The sequence below is a fragment of the Enhydra lutris genome, unplaced genomic scaffold (genome assembly GCF_002288905.1).
Source record: "Enhydra lutris kenyoni isolate GAN:26980312 unplaced genomic scaffold, ASM228890v2 scaffoldscaffold41, whole genome shotgun sequence".
Taxonomy (NCBI): Eukaryota; Metazoa; Chordata; class Mammalia; order Carnivora; family Mustelidae; genus Enhydra; species Enhydra lutris.
In genome coordinates, this window is record NW_019154125.1 from 10,142,565 (window position 1) to 10,161,744 (window position 19,180).

Genomic DNA, 19,180 nt, shown 5'->3' on the forward strand with positions numbered 1-19,180 from the left:
ACTTAGGAAATTCCTATACTCCTTCAGTGCCTGTTCCCCTTAGCTTTCACCTATACAGGGACAAATAGGCCTGCCCTCCTAAACCCTACAGGCAGCGTGGGGAGCAGCCAACAAATCAGAAGAAAGCCAAACATCCTTAAGAGCTAGTGCTCAGGATGAGTGAGATTCCCAGAGGTAGCTTCACAGACAGCAAATCTCTGGTGTATTTATTAAGCAGCTTTACTAGGAAGGTCAGATGGCTGAATCAGACATGAAGTTCCAGCTTTAAAATCAACAAACTGCAAAGAACTAGGGAACCCTGCTTTAATGGATAGAATTATTGGCAATGTATTAATAACAGCGCCATTTATGGAAAGCCTGTGTATGCGCTTGGGGCATTACATGCAATAAATAGCTCCGAAGGTAAACATGTTCTCCCAGAGATGAAAAAAACCCACAAAGGTAATTTCAATAATAGGCCCAAGTTGACGCGCAGTTAGGAAACTGCAAGGCCCAGACTCAACTGGGGTTTCTGGCAAAGAAGCTGGGTGGGTTTGGGATAATTCAAACACACACACATACACACACTCAAGGAAATACAACCAGACGACCACGTCAGCTATTAGTAGGAACGTTACAAACGCACAGCTTGGAGAAGATGCCGCACTGGGCCGAGATAACGCCGGAAAGCGGGAACTGACGCTTACACCCTTCCCCCAGGGCGAAGGAAAGGCAACCCCTGAATTCTTAAAATAACTCCCGCTTCCTCTCCGCGGGCTAAGGCACGGGACTGCTGGTCTGCAGGCCGGGAGGCGCCGGGCTCAGCGGGAGGGTGCGCACCAGCCTTTGCCGCAACCCCTCGACGTCACGCTCCCGCCCGGGGCTCCCGAGGAGTGCAGCTGCCCGCGGGCCTGGCAGACAGCCCGAGCCGAGTCCCATCCCTCATCTCGGGGAGCCCGGGGCCCAGCGGGGAGACCAGATTGTGCAACCCGAGGAGTCCCCGCCAGGATCCCCGCCAGGATCCCCGCCGCGCGCCCGCTCGGCGCGGAGATGGACTTCCGCGAGGCGCACCGATTGTGGCCAGAACTGGGACCGCAACCAGCCCTCTGGTCGGCGCCCACACCTCCTACCGCCCCCGAGTGCGTCGCCGCGGGAAGAACACCTGCGGAGCTGCCCGCCCCCGTGTCCCCCGCTCCCCAGGGTCCGGCCACCCACAGGCTGGAGGCACCTGGGTGCCCTCACCGCCCGGGCCCGCGCCCTTGCTGCCAGAAGGCGGCGCGCGCCGGCAGCCACCCCCAACCCCCGGCCCAGGGCCGCCCGGGCACACGGGACTCCGGCCAGTGGCACGGCCGCTGCTCCCGCCCGCCCCGGCGCCGGCGCCCACCCCAGGGCTTGCCCTTGGGACTCACCAGCTCCGGGTGAAAGTTGGGGGCGGCGGCGGCGGCGGCGCTCCACGGTGACTCGAGTTCAGAGCGGGGGGCGCGACGGGGCGGCCCCGTGGGGCCCGCGCAGGGCAGGCTGCGGGCTCGGGGCCCTGGGTGGCGCGGCCGCCTTGCCTGCCGCGGGCTGGAGGCTGCAGCGCGTCGGGCCCGGAGGCGCCACGGCAGGGGATCGAGCGACGGACTGCCCGGAGCGGCGGGAGAGGAACTGGCTGTTGCTGGGCTCGGCCAAGAGGTCCCAGCTACTTCCTGGTGCTCGGATTTGCATACTGCGCCGGGAGGGCGGGGAAGTGACCGTTTGGCCCCTGCCCAAGGTTTGGGTCTTTGGTGTGGCCGTCGCGCGAGCTTTGATGGCAGAGAAACTTAGCCTCTCATCGCGGTGCTCGAGAATGTGGAGCCGCTGGGGCCCAGCATCCTCCTGTGACGGGGACAGAAGGATCTTCCAAGGAGATCTCCGGAGCCTGGACGTGGTAGCCTGGCGAGAAAACCTCTCGCGTCTCCTTTGCTTCTTTTCCATCCTACTCCGTATTGTCAGGAAGTGAGGTGGCCCTGGCAGCAGAGGGGGCGCGCTCTGATCCCCCGCATCTGGAGTTCTCAAGCAAGAGGGATGAGTTGTGCCGAATGGGTGTTCAGGGTCTCACTGAGTTCTTAGTAATCAGTACAGAATAAGCTCCTTAAGGTTGTGCACGGGGATGTTCCGCGTGTAGAGTTGGGGCGGAGGGTGACTATGGAGTTGAATGGCCTGTCAAATTACTCAGTTCCTCAAAACTTCGATGTCCTCCCAGGAAAAATGGAGATGAGGGTGCCTACCTCAGAGGGCCACTGGGAGGATGAAATGCCTTGTGTAAAGGGTTCTCACTGTGCCTAGAACACAGTGATGGTAGCTGTTACCCGTTCATTCCTGCCCTCTCTCCCTCCCGGCATGGAGCACAGTGCTTGGCACACAGCAAGCGCATAATCAATGTTTGTGGAAAGAATGATTGCATCGTCAAGCCCATGTTCCAACTCGGTAAATGCCACATAGAAATCCAAAATTATAATATTAGTCCCAGTCACAGCGGGTGACCAGTTGTTCTAAGCGAGATTCACTAGGATCTCAACATTACACTGCAGTGTAGAATTTGCAGGGAAATAAACAGTGCCCTGTAGGAGATTTCCTCTTTGTATTAATAACAGCAAACACACAGGGCCTATCAGGTGCCAGACATTTCGCTAAGCCCTTTAGATTGATTACCTTTCATTAATATGTTCTTTCTTTAAATTATTATTCTTTTAAATCAAAGTATAGGGGTGCCTGGGTGGCCAAGTCGGTTAAGTGTCTGCCTTCAGCTGGGGTCTTGATCCCAGGGTCCTGGGATTGAGCCCCTCCTAGGGCTCCCTGCTCAGCGGGGAATCTGCTTCTTCCTCTCCCCTCTGCCCCTCCCCCCTGCTTGTGCGCCACACACCTGCAGGCATGCTCTCTCTGTCTCAAATAATTGAATAAATAATCTTAAAAATTTTGTTAAATTAAAAATCAAACTGTAGTTGACACACAATGTTACATTAATGGTAATTCAACAAGTCTATACGTTAATGCTATGCTCACCACTAGTGTAGTTACAATCTGCTATCATACAACACTATTACAATATCATTGACTATATTCCCTATGCTGTACTTTTCATTCCCATGACTTATTCATTCCATAACTTGAAGCCCGTTAGTTCCCACTCCCCTTCACCTCTTTTGCCCAACACCACCCCATCTCCTCTGGCAACCATCAGTTTGTCCTCTGTATTTAGGGGCATGTTTCTGCTTTGTTTGTTCATTTGTTTTATTTTTTAGATTCCACATATAAGTGAAATCATATGGTATTTGTCTTTCTCAGTCTGACTTATTTCACTTAGCACAATGCCCTATAGATCCATCCATGTTGTCACAAATGACAAGATCTTATCCTATTTTTATGGCTGAATAATGTTCTATTGTGTGTGTGCACACACAAACTATTTTTAATTTTTTGAGGAACCTCCATACTGTTTTCCACAGTGGATGCATTAGTTTACATTCCCACCAACAGTGTATGAAGGTTCCTTTTTCTCCACATCCTCACCAACATCTGTTATTTCTTGCTTTTTTGATTTTAGCCATTCTTACAGGTGTGAGGTGCTCTCGTTGGGGTTTTAATTTTATTTCCCCGAAGATTAGTGATGTTGAGCATCTTTTCATGTGTCTGCTGGCCATCTGTATGTCTTCTTTGGAAAAATACCTGTCTGGTTTCCTGTCCATTTTTTAAAATTTTTACTTTTTCAGTGTTCCAAGATTCATTGTTTATGTACGATACCCAGTGCTCCATGCAATACACGCCCTCCTTAATACCCACCACCAGGCTCACCCCTGCTCATTTTTTAATTGGATTATTTGGGGTGTTTTTGTTTTGTTTTGTTTTGTTTTGTTTTGGGTTTTTTTGGTGTTGAGTTGTATAAGTTCTTTATATATTTTGAATCAGATATATCATCTGCAAATATTCTTTTCTATTCAAGAGGTTGCCTTTTCATCATGATGATGGTTTCCTTTGCTGTGCAGAGGTTTTTTATTTTGATGAAGTCCCAATAGTTTATTTTTGCTTCTGTTTCCCTTGCCTCAGAAGACATATCTAGAAAAACAGCTCTAGGTGATGTCCAAGAGTTTACTGCCTATGTTTTCTCCTAGGAGTTTTATGGTTTCAGGTCTTACATTTAGGTCTTTAATCCATTTGAGTTTATTTTTGTGTGTGATGTAAGAAAGTGGACCAGTTTCATTCTTTTGCATGTAGCTGGGTTTTTTTCCCAGCACAATTTATTGAAGAGACTGTCTTTTCCCGCAATGGATATTCTTACCCTCTTTACTGTAGATTAACTGATCATTTAAGTGTGGGTTATTAACAACATTCTTAGGAGGCTTGTTCCCCCCGAGGCTAAGGTCATGGTCACGTAACCACCATAACAGAATCCTCTACAGCAGTAGTTGATTACTGGTAACAGACAGCGAAGGTTTGCAAAGCATTGTCTCAGGCAACAAGAAGAGGTAGGATGGTTTATACCTGTGATGTTCACTAGTATGTAGCTGCTTAGTTTTTTGCTAAAGAGGAGGGGGTGGGTTACGTGTTGGAAAGTATTGAATGTGTGAATGAAATCTGTTACGGATCCTATGGAGTAATGCACTACCTGACACCCCATTTCTTGGACCTTTCTTCAGGATGACCTCTCAAATATATTGGCCCTAAACTAAAATAGCTACTATTACCAATGAGTCCTTGAGATCCTGACAAAAGACATGTGACTGGGACACAAAATATTTGGTGCTGGTTCATCCATCTGGAGTGTCCTGTCAGTGGTTTTGGGAATGTCTGACAGAACAAGTAACAAAGCATCATCAGGCAGAGCTGGGCTTACACTCAGCTCTATCACTTCTAACTCCTTACATCAAGCATATATGTAGGTTCCTGTTCCTAGGTTCCTGTCATTATTCTTATTTGGGGTGGGGGGAAAAATCAATATCCATTCCCACTTCTCGGGCTGCATTCATATATCCTGAAAATTTCCCCACCTACCCTCCATATTTGTCTTTCTTAAGTCCCATGAAAGTTCTAGGGGCTCCTGGGTTGTTGAGATGGTCAGGCGTCTGCCTTCAGCTCAGGTCATGATCTCAGGGTCCTGGGATCGAGTCCTGCATCGGGTTCCCTGCTCAGTGGGAGTCTGCTCCTTCTCCCTCTGGTGTTCTCCCTGCTTGTGCTCTCTCGCTCTCTCTGTCAAATAAATAAAATATATATATTTTTAAAAGTACCATGAAAGTTCCGTGTCTTGGAAAAGCTTTATTTAAAGACCTCATTGGTATCTTTCTTTTCTAGACATCTAGAGCACCTGTAGTGTGCAACATTCACTGTAAACTAGACGAAGGTCCTTTCCGACATGGTTTGCCTTTGTTTCACATGGTAACTTTCTCTCCTCAACTGCTAGTAAAAAGCAGACCTCTCCTTGGAAGTCATTGCTTCTTGTATTTATCTTCCTCCCACCACACTTCTCAAAAGTTCTATTAGGGAATTTAGGGGATGCCTGGCTGGCTCAGACAGTAAAGTATGCGACTGTTGTTCTCGGAATTGTGAGCTCAAGCCTCACATCAGGTGTAGAGATTACTTAAAAATAAAATCTTGAAACAGAAAAGTTCTGTTGGGTGCTTTAAAATACTTCATTAGTATCGGTTGGTTCAGTGACTGACAGACTGAGTTTTCTCTAGGGTATTCTCAGATGGGAATTGAACACAGGCAAATGATCAGAGGAAGGTTGTAAATCAAGAAAGATTCCTCTTGGTGGGGAAAGCAGACTTTTGAAGAAAGTGAGGGATATGACTGAGCAGGACAAGAGGAGGATGTAGTGGAAATGGCACCAAGTATGGATAGGCAATGCTTGTTCTTTCAAATTCCATATCTGCAAATTCACCGACTCACGAACACTCAAGCATACCCCAAAATCAATACTCCCAGTGCTCTCACAGCCAGGCATGGACATGAGCACAACAGTGAGAATCTGCATCTCCTCATGCACACGTACCCCGCAGAAGTCAAAGAAGGCGATGCTCTGCCTTCTTGTTCAAGCTCTTGTACCATAAACCCATATCCTCTGAGGATTTGTTTAGTGCCAGGTTTTTTGCATTTTTGTACTTTGTGTTGATTTCACTGTTTAAAATGTCTCCTGAGGGTAGTGCCGAAATGCTGTCTAGTGTTCTGAGCACAAGAAAGCTGGGATGTACCTTATGGACGAAAGGCATGTGTTAGGTAAGCTTTATTCGGGCGTGAGTTATGGTGCTGTTGGCCATGAGTTCAATGTCAGTGAGTCAACAGTATACATTAAATAAAGTGTCTTTAAACAGAACCACACAAAACGAGGTTATTTATCTATCAATTGATGAACATGCGATGGCCAGAGGCTCTCAGCAACTGAACCCTGTCTTCCTCCCAGGAACAGTGGTTCAATGTTAGCTAAATCACTGTGTGTGGCAACTTTATAGACTGTGATTACCACAAACAATGAGAATCGACTATGCATAACCCAGTGATAGGAAAATGAAATGTCTGACTTCAAGGAAATGTTCCTCCAACACAATCTTCATCTTCATGTGCCTGATCGTGGCACTTAAGGGCTGATGAGGAATGACAATCTCAGCCCATACCCTCATGCCATCCTACCCATCCTGCCATCTGACTTGCCACTCATCCCATTGCCATGGCGTGGACTGTCCCAATGCCCCTTTTACTTTTCTGGGAGCTGCCCTCCAGGAGCTCAGACTCCTCCCAACAACTCAGGGAGTCTTACCGATTTTCTCCACAAGCCCCCTCCCTGGTTGGCTTTGCAGAGAGGAACAGAGTGGAGGCTAAGACTCATCATCTGACTCTCGCAAAGATGGCCACAGACTGAGGCCCAAGTTGCAAATCATACAGAGCAGTGGTCCCTCACCCTGGTGGCACATGAGAATCACCTACCCAGGCCCTACTCAGATAACTGAATCAAAGTCCCGGGATGGAGTGAGAGGGACTCGATCATCAGAGCTCCCCAGCTTGTGCTGATGAGCAGCAAAGATGAGGAACCACTGGGAAGGAGCCCAGTCAACACCCTCGGTGAATACGGGGTACTTGTACATGCCAAAAAAATGGTTTCTACCTACCAGCAGGGTTCCTAATAAAATACATCAGAAGGCCTTTCATCTAATGTGGAGTAAGGGACTAATTAGTCTAAGGGACTAATGAATCAAAAAGCTGTTTAAAGGGGGGGAAATAAAAAAAAAAAAGTGATGTAAATGTGCCTTAGATATTTGACTTGAACTTCAACCTAAAATTGCATTCACATTCCTTCCCTCACTGCCCATCTCTCAGGTGATGCCAGGAGATCGCCCCTGAGTATGAATCCCCAGCTTGGCCTTCTGTGTCATCTTTCTTACCTAAACCACACCCATGGGCCCTCCTTTCTGATTTACAGTTATAGCTTTGTGGAAGCAGAGGAAGGGTTCCCAAAGCCATCTCTCTCACAGTCTCTGACCAGAGCCTCTTCACCCCCACCTAAATAATTCCTAAATCAGCAGAATTATTATTTTTACCATTTTACCTGTGACTCTCTCCAAATATTCAGCTTAGTTTACATAGAAACAACTCTTTCACTCATTTTTCTAAGTTTCTTTTTATTTAATTAAACTGTCTATTTATCGTATCAGGCATCCACTGACCTAAAAACAGCTGGAAAGGTTGCAGGCTGGAGAGGGTTCACTTTGCTGGAGGGTTCCTGCAGGTGTTTACAGAGGCAAGCTTGAGTGCTGACTCATCCAGAGTTCGCTGGGAAGAGGGTGATTTCCAGGCATTTCTGTCACAACTACCAGTGAAGAACCGGACAGGTTGGGTTGTTTTATGTTAACGCTTACCTACCAGTCCTCACAACAACTGGGCTTTCTTTTCTGTGTTTGATAGATAAGAAGAGAGCCTCAAAAAAGGAAGATGACCCACCCAACTTCACCTTGAAGTGGTACACACTGGATTTGAACCCATTCTCTCCACCTGACATCATAGCTCAAGCTCCAACCCTTGGCTTACAGTGCCTTCTGGAAAGTCCCAGCTTCTCAGCCTGGAATACCACAGAAGCAATGCAATGTGCCTGAGCTGAATCCTCATCAATCCTTGGACGTTGTAAAGGAATAACCAAACTACCTGAACGAGCAGTTATTTAAAAAACTGAGTTAAATAATAATGGCAAGCATACCAATAACCTAATTGAGGTTGGAATCTTGTCAAATTTATAATAAAATTATTTGTCACTTGATGATACACAAGATTGTGATACATGACAATTAGACCACAATAGTAAACTATGTGTACAAAAAAGTCTTGTGTGGTCAGATTGGGGGTCTGGGGGTTTACTGGGGAATGTCCAGAAGGTAAGAGGGAGAATTGCCTGTGACTTCATTTCTGTTTTCTCTTGGAGGGTGGAGGCTCCAGTGCCACATTCCCCTCCTTCCAGACCTTTGATCTTTAGGAAGGGTGCCTAGCCCCTCAAACCAAGCTGGTCTCCCAATCTGGGATATGCCCTGTCCCCAGTTCTTATTCTAGAGAGGCCAAACTTCCTTTCTAGGTGCTCTTATGGTATCTAGGTACTCGTCTATTTAGCTTTTCATAACCGCATACTTAAAGAAAAGTTCCAAAATGAGCACAAAGAATCACGATCTGTCCTTCAGTCAGATTCTCAAGTGATTTGTGCTCTTTATCAATCAGTAAGTTTTTCTGAACTGTTGTTTGAGAGTAAGTTACAGACCTGATGCCCTTTTACTCCTAAATCCTTTGGTGGGTATTTCCTTAAAACATTCTCTGATCAGGAAACTAACATTGATACGACACTATTAATTAATCTGCAGCCATTCAAATCTCAGCAATTGCCCCACAAATACACTTCATAGCAAAAGAACATCCCGGATCACACTTTGTTTTGGATTTATGTGGTATTTCCTCATAATTAGGTTCAGGCTATGCATATCTGGCAGAAGCATCCCTCAAATGAAGCGCTGCTCGTTCTTGTCAGTGCAGCTATCGGGAGTCACAGAGGGCTCATTTCTGTCCTTGCCAGTGAGGTGAAGTTTGGTCACTTAGTTAAGGTGGTATCTGCCTAGTTTTTCCACTCTAAAGTCACTATTTTTCCCTTTATAATGAGTCAGTATCTTGTAGGGAAATACCTTGATAATTGTATGAATTTCCTATTTTTCATCAAACTTTTACCCACTAGCTTAGCATCACCCATTGATGATTCTTGCCTGAGTCAGTAACTGTTGTGATGGTTGCCAAATGATGGAACTTATGACTTTCGAACAGAAAGAACTTTCTGAAATTGGATTGTGTCTGTCAAAGGAGGTAGAGAGCTTTGAAAAATAAGCAGCAAGTATCAAACAAAAAAGCATAAAAACCACTTAATTTTCAGAGCAGCCTCATGAGGTAGTTTGTTTATTTATTTATTTGTTTGTTTATTTTTGGTAATCTCTACACTTGGTGTGGGGCTTGAACTTACAACCCCGAGATCAAGAGTCACATGCTCTACCGACTGAGCCAACCAAGTTACCCCATGATGTAGTTGAATCAGAAAGTTCTTAGGATGTTTTGGGCATTAAGCCTGACAGTTTGGATGAAGGTGGTGGTGGGAGGACTGATGGTAAGGGGTCACATGGCGCCCGGGACATCATGCAGGAAGAGGTGGGCTTTGAGGAAAGAAGATTCTAGAAGCAGGGCTGGAGCCTGGGGGAGGTGCTGGGTAGGAAAGAGCTGCAGAAAGAAACTCCCTCTCCCCAACCTCATGACCCAGGGCAAATGTGGCCTGTCGCTTTGGAAGTCCAGGGGAGCAACATAGAGATACCGAGCTTGAAAGCTTGGTTGTATAACTTGATTTCCTCTGGAAGATCCAGCTCTCCTAATCACCTTTAATGTTAGAGCAACAAACAAGCCAGTAACAAAGGGGGCAGAGGTTGGGGTGCTGGTCTCAAAGGGCGAGTAGAGGCCAGCAAGCCCACTGTCAGAAACTGGGCAGCATCCGGCTCAAGTGGGTTGAGCTGTGGGTACAGACAAGGTGTAGCAGTCAGCTGCGGTGCTTTTAGGCCCTCCCACTGTTTCTACACCATCTTCTTTTAAGTTCTTCTCCTCATCCAGAAAGCACAGGCTACCTGAGTGGGGTTGGGTACCACCATGACGTGAGTGTGTCTGAAAGAGGGCTTGCCTGGTAGGCTGGATTCCGGCCCCAGAACTGTGGGTGTAGGCTTTGGTCCAGGCTTAGGACCTGAATTTTCCTCCTTCCTGGATTCACAGCTCTGCCCGTTCCATCCATTCTCCCTTTGTCTCTTCTCTATGTCTCAGAGGTTCACTTCTATTCTTGTAGTGGGCTCCACCATGCTCCCCATCTGAAAACAGGCCATCCTCATAGCAACAACTTCACCCAGGGCCTCCCCCTACCCCAGCACCTCCATCTGTAACAGAATTGCTTGTATACATAAAAATGGGTGAGTAAAATGGTAAGCTTTAAAAAAAAATCAAGCCTGTGTTACCAGGAAAAAAAAAAAGAAGAAGAAGAAGTGACTTTAGCACAAATGCTTCTTAATAAAAAGGGAATTAATAAAGAAAAAAGAAAAATAATAAAAACCCTTTCAGGTTACAAAAAATTTTCATAAAATATTGTTTATGCATAAATTACCACAAAGCAGAATTTCTCAAACTGTTCATCAAATATTAATAGGTGTTACATGTAGAAAGTTGTCATGATTAAATTATCTGGGGGATCTTGAGATGAACCCAGCCTCACAGGCTGCAAGTAGCACAGTGATGTCACTGTGGGTCTCTCGGAAGGGGCCCAAGTGTGCCTGTGTCCCAGCTCATGGGCGTAGGGGATGCGTGTGCTGAGAAATGCACTTGGGACCAGCTGTCAGAGAGAACACAGCTGCTCCTGATCATCAAGAGCCCTCACTGTCGCCTGGTGCGAGCAACGCAATGTGTCTGAGGCAGGACCCTGGGACTATTCTGCGCCCTCCCCACAGTCATAGACATGACAGTGAACTAGTTTAAATCGTGAGCATGAATGACATGCCTGTGGATATTTGCACTCCTTTCGCAGTATGAAAACAAACCCAGCCTTCTTCCCAGAACTCTATGTCACTCTGTGTTGACAGAATTGTCCCTCAGAAACTTCGATGATGTGCTGGTCCCCCGGGGTCTAGCTATTGCTATCACCTGTCATTCATCCCCCTACCGTTTCAGTCCCCTCTGATATTTTTGTTCACCAAGTACTCGTCACGGACCAGAAAGAAGACATATGCTGAATACAATTCCCCCCAAAGGGCTGTCATGTGAAGACATAGGCAGATGAAGATGTTTGTGTCAAGTTGATCGTGATTTCATATTCTGGTTACATTCTTTATCTGCATTGACCAATGTTGTGTCATTTTTATGGAAATTATGGATGTAGTTTGGTGACTGCCTTGGATGTTGTCTCTCTGTCTGTGCTGCCTTTGAATGAATTTAGTTCCAAAGGCTACTTCTGTTCTTCGCCCTGATAGGAGGCATCAGCTGAGTCCTCCTAGCTCTCTGGAGAGCCTGCCTGATAACACGATTTGGTTATTACCACTGCTGTGAGAAGGGAAGTATTTCAGAGGACTCTAAAAGATTCTAACTATGTGGAAAGAGGTGTTGGTGTGCTTTATTTTTTATTTGTTTGGGGTTTTTTGGAAATGATTTTATTAATTTATTTGACAGAGGGAGAGAGAGAGCAAGAGCATGAGTGGGGTGGGGGCAGAGGGAGAGGCAGAAGCAGGCTTCCCACTGAACAGGGAGATCAACGTGGAGCTTGATCCCAAGACCCTGAGATCATGACCTAAGCTGAAGACAGACACTTAACCAACTGAGCCACCCAGGCACCCCTATTGGTGTGCTTTAATTTAAACCCCATTGACTTGTCTTCACAGAACAGCACAGACCAACAAGCTAGTGATAGCTGAAGTGTTATGGGGGACCTCCATGGCCTCACTGTGGTCATTACTCAACTGCACCTCCAGAAATGTCCACAAAATGCAGAGGATTCCTACAGGTCCCTCGGGAAAATCTCAACCACCCTCTAAAGGTAGAGTTCATTCCAGGGTGGGTTTATGATTTTCTCTGACACTGGGTGTGACTTTTTGTTGATCTAAATAGTTTATGTGTGTCTGTTCCTCTCAAGTCCTGTTTATTTTGATTCGCTATTGTTAAGCTCTGAGAATACCACTATCCTAAAAATATACTGTCCTATGAAATATAATATTTGGTTCTTACTTAAGGATTCTTCAGATCTGATTGTAGATAAGATTCAAAGTCATAAGAGAAAAAAAATCACATTAATTCAGGATTTAAGAGTATATGTATTTGTCTTACTACCCAGTGGGAGAGTTTTGATTAAAAGATATGATTCTGAGCCTGAATTGCTCATTTACATGACCCAAGGATATCAAAAGAGGTCCTTTGTGATTACTGGGTAGACTATACTTAATTTGATTTGGTTTGCACAACTATAAAGTGAGTCATATCTAACTCATCTAGGTCCTGTGAAGGCTGGCAAATGACTCGATTTTTCTAGTCTCTGCATAAAGTGATGGTATGAGGGGAAGAGGTGGGAAGGAGGAACAGAAGCCCAACTAATACTTTAAGTACACAAGATACTGAGGATATTTTTATGTCACACTCACATACAACTTTATGTCCTCCTTTTCACGTGTTGCCTTTTCCCTCCATCTTTACCTGGCCAATTTATAACCATCTTTCAAGGACCAGTTCACATGCCACCTCATCAAAAATTCCCTAAAGCTTCTTTAGATTCATTGCATCTTTTCAGACCTTAGAATCCTATAGGAAGTCACCTCTAGCTCTGTTGACACTTGCCACTTTATGCCTTTCTTCTAATATTGTTATTTATCTACATGGAGCTCCTACACCAGAAGGTGAGCTCCTGATGGAGGTCCAGGTTTGTTTCTTGTTTTTTGATTTTGTGTGCTGTTACCCTTAGCACTGAGCACAGTGCATAGAAGCAGCAGGTCTTGAGAGTGAGTTTGCCAAATGAAGAGTTAATGTGGCAGGAGAGACTACCGCTGCTCTGTTGGAACCCAGAGAAGCAGTATTTTACTTTGGCTCATAGGTAACAGCTGCTAGTAGTTGTTGTTCTGGGTTGAATTATGTCCTCCAATAGATGTTGAAGTCCTTATCTCCAGTGCCCATGGGTGTGATGTTATTTGGAAACAGGATCTTTGCAGATAATCAAGTTAAGAGAGGTCCCTAGGGTGGGCCCCAATTCAATATGACTGTCCTTATAAAAAAAAAAAAAAGGAAAATGTGAATAGATAGCCATGCCTGCACACAGGGAGAATGCTGCATAAAGATGAAGCCAAGGATCGCCAGATGTTGCCAGGAAGCCAGCAGAAGCTAGGAGGCACCATGCAGACTCTTTCTCACAGCCTCAGAAGGAATCAAGCCTGTCAACACCTTGATCTTGGACTTCTGGCCTCCAGAACTGTGAGCCAGCACATTTCTGCTATTTAAGCCACTAGTTTGTAGGCCTTTGTCACAGCAGCCCTAGCAAAGTATCTAGTTCTTCAGTCCCTACTCTGCTTCAGGACCTGGGCAAGTCACTTACAGATATCGCATATGTAGTTTTCACAGCAATCTTTGAGACCCACTTTGTTTCCTCTGTCTTCTACATGATGAAAATGATGCCACCGAGGAGTTACAAGCCATTTTCCAAGATCACGTGGATCATTCACTCATACCTTGTGGATAATAGAAACAAAATTTGGCTCTAGGTTTAATTAGCCAAGTCTATGGCCTTTCCACTGCACCCTACTACTTCTTCCTATTGCCTTTTTTCCTTGATTCTTCTGTAGATTTAATGTCAAGGTTTGACCATCTGGTAGCAATGGGGATCTATACAGCACTCGCTGCACTTAGCTAAAGCACACATATTTAGGACCTCTGTATTCACAATGTGGGAACTGCAGACATATTCAGGCTCAGCCCTAATATTTGTGGGACCATTTGTGAGCAGCCCAAATAATACATGTCTAATATATCTAGTCTCTATAAATTCAGTACTGGATAAAATATGATCTATCCTCTTACCTTGAAAAGTAAACCTTCGTATTAGATATTTCAGAGAAACAGAGTAAATATCATATAGTATGAGAGCAGAAGAGAGAAATTTATTTTAGGGAAATCAGCTCATGCAGTTATGGAAGATAGCAAGTCCCAAATCTCCAGTTGCAGCTCAAGTTCAAAGGCAGTGTAGGAGCAGAATTCCTCCTTTCTAAGGAGACCACAGTCTTTGCCGTTAAGGACTTCAACTGCTTGGATAAGGCCCACCCATGGCAGAAAGGGTAATCTACTTTACTCAAAATCCACTAATTGAAATTGTCATCACATCTTAAAAATGCCCTCACAGCAACATCTACACTGGTGTGTGACCAGATATCTGGATACATGGCCTAGCCAAGTTCACACATGAGAACCTTCAGAAGGACTTAGGACATTAGAATTCTCAGACCCCTAGAAGGAGTGCATCAGAGTGTGGCAGTACCAGGGCTGGCTGAAGGCCCTTCCTGTGAGCTGCCACCCACCCCTGCTCCTCTCCCCTCTGGCCCTCACTCTGGGCAGTCTTCATGTAGCAGTGTGGTCTTTCTAACCCACACATCCACATGCCATCTACATCTCCGCAGACAATGATCTCAGCCACCTCTCCACATAGGGCAGTGCATGCTGCCATGATCTGCTCCCTGGGGGTGGAGATCTGAGCAGGGACTCTGTGGTTTGTGGTACTTGGAACATGGGTTGGGAGGAGGCACAAGCTCCAGGAAGGCATGAACTCACAGACTCCTCTTGGGAGGGACAAGGTGTGCCGGGGCAGGGCCTCTACCACGTAGGGCATCGGGCCAGGCTCTTCTTGCCCAACTCTAAGAAACAGGCAGAGCCATGCATTCAAGGTTTCTTCTGCTGGGTGTGAGGACCTGTGATTCAGAGAGCTTCAATGATATGCCTCAGGGATTCAACTCATCCAGTGCATGGCAGGCACTTCTACCTGCATATCCTAATTCCCAACTAGTACAACCTCCATTATTCCACTTAGCATTCCACTCTAGACACTGGGCTTAGTTTCATCCCAAATGGATTGCTTGGGAGATCCCTATAAGCTGCCCTCAGGTATGTGTTATGAAACCATCTTATAGCTAAATGTTTATCAAGGGAGAGTCTTTCTTTTTAAAGATTTTATTTATTTATTTGAGAGAGAAAGCATAAGCCGGCAGCGGGGCAGAGGGTGAGGAAGAAACAGACTCTCCACCGAGCAGGGAACCTGATGTGGGACTTGATCCCAGAATCCTGAGATCATGACCTGAGCCAAAGGCAGACACTCAACTGACTGAGCCACCTAGGCACCCCAAGAGAGAGTCTTTCTAATATTCCTATGATCACTGCTCTTGAATAAATATTGGGTTTGAGGGGCCCCTGGGTGGCTCAGTGGGTTAAGCCTCTGCCTTCAGCTCAAGTCATGATCTCAGTGTCCTGGGATGGAGCCCCACATCCGGCTCTCTGCTCAGCGGGGAGTCTGCTTCCCCCCCTCTCTCTGCCTGTCTCTCTGCTTACTTGTGATCTCTCTCTCTGTCAAATAAATAAATAAAATCTTAAAAAAAAATTGGGTTTGACCATATGAAACTGCCATTTTTACATATCCAAACATGGTTGAATATTGGCAATTTTACATGGTTCAACACGTTACAAAAGTATTAATATCTTTATTAATCCTTAATATCTTATTATCCTTAATATATTTATGACAAATATAGATTAGTCTTTCAGTAAACTCCACAGAGATAAAACAAAAAAAAACAAAATCTTGATACGATCAAAGACTGGAATTACCACCTAAATTCTCTGGGAGCTTAGTGAATGCAAAAGTAACTTTGAACCAATAGCAATGAGGTCAGGCACACAGAAACACAACTTCTTCCTTAAATTATTCTCTCCTTATTCTGGTCTTTGTGGTTTTTGGAAGGTGGACAGATGGATTTTGTTTAAGTGGTTGGAATGCTTGAATTGGAAAGAAACAAGGAGTAAGCTAACAGTCTGATACTATTGGGGTAAAAGAAACGTAACAATAATATTTTACAAATTATTTTGGAACACATTGTTTCATTCAACTTAAAAATAGAGAGAGGCTAACCATAAGAGACTCTTAACTATAAGGAACAAACTGAGGTTTGTTGGGGGGCGGTACGTGGAGGGTTGGGTTAACTGGGTGATGGGCATTAAGGAGGGCATTTGATGCGATGAGCACTGGGTGTTAAATGCAACTGATGAATCACTAAATTTTACCTCTGAAACTAATAATACACTATATGTTAACTAACTTGAAATTTTAAAAAAATCTTTCAAGTACAGAAGGTAGATGTGATTTCTACATCTGCTTTTCAACAACAGGGAATGTAAGTAACAATTATTGAGTTCAAGGTACATTGCATGTATTATATCATTTAGCCCTCAAAATCACTCTGGCTACTCTGACCCTTATTCTACAAATGAAGGAAGTGTGACACAGAAAGATTAAAGAGTCTTGCTCCAAGTCGTGTAACTCATGAATGGGAGACTGGGACTCAACTCATGTCTTCTAAACCAGAACAGGGTGCATTCCATTGCTTTCCATGATCCACTAGTCTTTAATGACAACCTACCTTACCTGTCTGTTTCCAGCTTCAAATGCAGATGGACGTGAACATCCCAAGTCGTGTTCAACAGGTATATCCAGGAGGACCCTGAGCTTCTTTCAGTTGAGGACAGTGTCTTCCAAATCTTTCTGTCCCCGTGCCTGGTGCAATGCCAGACATGTGAAGCTGCTCAATGAATAGCTCTTAGATATGATTTTTCCAGTGTATTAAAAATTAATTTTATAAACAAAATAATTTTATGTTTCTGTGTATCAATAAATCCCAAGTTCTCTGGGATTTAAGCTGGTGATAAAAATAACCTGTCTTTGAGTGCCTGGGTGGCTCAGTTGGTTAAGTGCCTGTCTTTGGCTCATGTCATGATCTGGGGTCTTGGGATAGAGTCCTGCATCAGGCTCCTTGCTCAGTGGGGAATCTGCTTCTCCCTCTCCCTCTGCCCCCAAGCCCCCTACTCCTGCACACTCTCTCTCATAAATAAATTTAAAAATCTTAAAAAAAATAACCTTTCTTTGAAAGAAAGGGCATTGCATAGGACTTGTAAGATTTCTGTTTCAGCTCTGGCTTCACCATTCATTAGCTATGAAACCTTGGTTTCCTCACTTAATCTAAGAGGCTGGTCTGCATGGCATCTGTAGGAACTTCCAGGTTTCAGAGTCTATGCCTCTGATAGCAAGACGTGGTCAGAGGACTTCTCTTGCCTGTTCAGGGCATTATTCCCTGAGAAGATAATTCCGGGAGACCAACCTGCAGCAATTATGTGAGCAGCATAAAACCCCATTTTTGCCTAGGCCAATCAGAAGCAGCTTTTTGCTTCAATAAGGAAAATCATTTGAGGGGCATCTGCACGCAAAAGAGGTGGTAAGAAGTTCACTTGTATTAGGGAGAGTAAATCTTCACTAACTATTATGAATTCGTATAAACTAGTCCACCTAGATGCTTCTGTTAAATGGAAACAAAGAAAACCTTACGGGATGACTGGAAAACTAAGACTACATCTTCTCAAGTTCCTTTACATCTGAATGTTTTTGTGATCTGAACTTGAAAGTTTAGAATACTGCTCAAGTACATGGTTGATTAGGGCATATTCCCAAAAGAACAAAAATGACAAGAGATCAGGCTTAATGTTTACTTATTCCTTTGTCAGTATGCCTGGCTTTCAGCCCTGAGAGAAGGGGGCTGCAAAGAAACAGGCTCAGGAAATGATTGAGAACCAATCAAGCTAGAGCCATCAAGTATGTTAGGCTAACAGACAGATGGCGAGGTGGAATTCAAATTTTAGGACTATTTATTAAATGAGGTTTAAGAGACTGTAAGTGTATATCTCCGTACATATGTGTGTACGGCCTGTATTATGACATATGTGCGGTATAAGACTGGAAACAGAAATAAGAAATGCCCCACAAACCACCATTCCCCACCCTGACCCCCAGGAAGAGGTTCCATTGGAAGTGGCCAGAAGGTTCAGCCGGTCTTAAGTCTAAGACCCTCATTGGCACAACTCTGTTGGAAGTGAGAAATTCAAGGATGTGATGAGATTTCTGAAAACTTGATTCTGTTTCCAGACTTTTTTTACTTACTTTTTTTTTCTTTTTAAGATTTTATTTATTTATTTAACAGAGAGAGAGCGCACACGTGCATGCACAGAGGGAGAAGCAGGCTGCCCGCTGAGCAAGAAGCCTGATGAGGGACTTGATCCCAGGACCCAGGAATCATGACCTGAGCCGAAGGCAGATGCTTAACTGACTGAGCCACCCAGGCATGCCGGTTTCCAGCTTTAGAATCAGTGTATACATCTTGCACCCCCCACATTGCACTAACTAGGGAATAGCGACCCAATTCACATAAGTGAGGCTAAGTCCGTTAAATGAGCTAGCTATGGGATAAGTGGTGGCGTGGATGCGCAAGCCGTAACTACTGTTCCCTCTCGCTAGGGTGATTGTTCTACATTTGCCACACACATCCTCTCAGGCAGCTCTGAGATGCCACCTATTTTCCACACAGGCTTCATTTGTGTAAAACTGTGATCTGTCTCGGGGAATACCGCCATTCTTACAGTCTGAAATCACCTATATACGCTGACGACGCTACTTATTTCCTCTCCTCAGTAGAAATCTGTCAAGCTTTTTGCTATTGTCCCCTTGAATTTTATAGTAAATAGTCAGAGAGCCAGGAGGGCTCAGGAAATGGAATCCGGTAGCTGCCTACCAACGGCCAGCTGTACGCAGGGGACTTCACGTGTTCGTTTTTGTTTCATCTCAACGTAAGAAAGCTGGGAGTCAGGAAAGAGAAAATCCTTGCCCAGTATCAAACACTTGTAAATTGGTGGTTCCTGGCCAGAACACAGGTTTTCTCTGACTCCAGAACTTGCTGGTCATTTGACCTGCCGTGATTGCTTTGTTTTCATTCTGTGCTAAGCAGGACACATGCTGGATGTTGTTTTATTTATCTCTCAAAGCAATGATTTGCTGTTGGTATTGTTAATCCCTAGGTTGCCGAGTGGGAAAGTA

At 45.0% G+C, this 19,180-nt stretch overlaps 1 protein-coding gene across 2 annotated transcripts in view; it reads right to left on the minus strand.

Moving 5' to 3' along the window:
• LOC111155370 (LYN proto-oncogene, Src family tyrosine kinase) overlaps positions 1 to 1,403 on the minus strand; it is a 117,099-nt gene extending 115,696 nt beyond the window's left edge. For both annotated transcript variants that reach the window (XM_022515516.1, XM_022515514.1), the window contains exon 1: positions 1,389 to 1,403. The gene's annotated coding sequence lies outside the window, so the exon portion shown is untranslated. The remainder of the gene's footprint in view (positions 1 to 1,388) is intronic.
• Positions 1,404 to 19,180: the final 17,777 nt, after the last annotated feature.